We start from the raw sequence: 1,598 nt of genomic DNA, 5'->3' as shown, positions 1-1,598 counted from the left end.
TAAAGGCTAAGAGCACAGGCTGGAGACAGTCTGTTCTGGGTTCATATCCCAGCTCCAGCACTGACTAGCTGTGTGTGACCTTGTGCAAGTTGCTTCAGTTATCTAAGCCTTAGCCTTACAAACCACAAAATGGGGATAATGATCGTATTTATGTGAGGATGAGATCAGTTAATATATGTAAAGGGCTTAGAACAGGGTCCGGCAAATAGGAAGCACACTTTAAAGGTTGGCCATTACTATTGTTTTCATTATTAATCTCTTCCACCAGAGACTCTCCTTGCAGGAGCTCAGCTACACCATAAGTCTCTTGTATTCCCTTTATATCTTTTCTGAGCTCTAGACACATTTCCTACGGCTTTCTAGACATTTTCACATGGACTGCCGACAGGGTACCTCAGACTCAACATATTTAGAACTGAACTTATTATCTATCAGTCTCCACTCCTGGTAACCTGCTTCTTTTTCTATTCCCTCTTTTAGCCAATGGCATCATTTCTTGTCTAGGAGCTGAAGCCAGGAAACAAAGAGTTATCCTTGCCTTCAATCCGTTACCTCCAACTCATTTGATTACCAAATTATGTCAATGCACCTATTCCAACTTTATCCACACTCAAGCCCTTTATTACTACAGGGACCTTGAACCCTCTCCTTGCCCTTACTTGTACCTCATTCTTTCCACTTTGTCCAGAACGATATTTTACAAATGAAAATCTGATCCCATACCTCCTCAGATTAAAAAGTTCTATATTTTTCATAGCTTTCAATGTTATATATAGTCTGACACACAAGATCCTTCATGATGTGGCCCTTGCTTGCCTCACTGTGCTAACCTATTGCTTCTCTTTGCCACATAGAAAATGTTGTTCTCTTTCCTATTTATTTGCTGCTATAATCTTTCAGTGATACGAACAGTTATACACATGGGATAAAATAATGTTGGGCCATTGTGAATTGAGCTGAAGTAACCATTTCATCTCTTCTCCATGGTCTAGACATTGCTTCCATGTCTAAATGTCCTATGTAAGCAGGATTTAATCGAGGCACTTAGAGTGAATTTCTACGTGGACTTACTAAAGCATTGATTTCAGAATTTCAGTATTTTTTAAGTAGCACTAAGACTCATACCTCTGCCTCAATCATCTTAACGTGGGGCGAATGATTTCATGTGTGACCAGATGGCGCGCTCTTTACATGATGCTCTTTGTGTGGTGAAGAGTTTTGGAGTCAAGATCTGTGATTCCGGGTGGAGGCGCTGTAGAAGCAGCCCTTTCCATATACCTTGAAAACTACTCAACCAGCGTGGGCTCCCGGGGACAGCTTGCTATTGTGGAGTTTACAAGATCTCTTCTTGTTATTCCTAATACTCTGGCAGTTAATGCTGCCCAAGACTCCACAGATCTGGTTGCAAAATTAAGAACTTTTCATCATGAGGCTCAGGTTAACCCAGAACGCAAAAATCTAAAATGGATTGGTCTTGACCTGGTCAATGGTAAACCCCGAGACAACAAACAGGCAGGGATGTTTGAACCAACCATAGTTAAAGTTAAGAGTTTGAAATTTGCAACTGAAGCTGCAATTACCATTCTTCGAATTGATGA

The 1,598-nt window shown here is 40.9% G+C and overlaps 1 non-coding gene across 1 annotated transcript; it reads left to right on the top strand.

The window, feature by feature from the left end:
* The first annotated feature begins 868 nt into the window (after window positions 1–868).
* LOC114235638 (small nucleolar RNA SNORA20) lies at window positions 869–998 on the top strand. Its single transcript, XR_003621762.1, has one exon. It is a non-coding gene; the product is annotated as a small nucleolar RNA SNORA20 (small nucleolar RNA).
* The last annotated feature ends 600 nt before the right edge of the window (window positions 999–1,598 follow it).

This window comes from Balaenoptera acutorostrata, chromosome 7 (genome assembly GCF_949987535.1).
Source record: "Balaenoptera acutorostrata chromosome 7, mBalAcu1.1, whole genome shotgun sequence".
Classification (NCBI taxonomy): domain Eukaryota; kingdom Metazoa; phylum Chordata; class Mammalia; order Artiodactyla; family Balaenopteridae; genus Balaenoptera; species Balaenoptera acutorostrata.
This window is presented reverse-complemented; position numbering and strand designations above follow the sequence as displayed.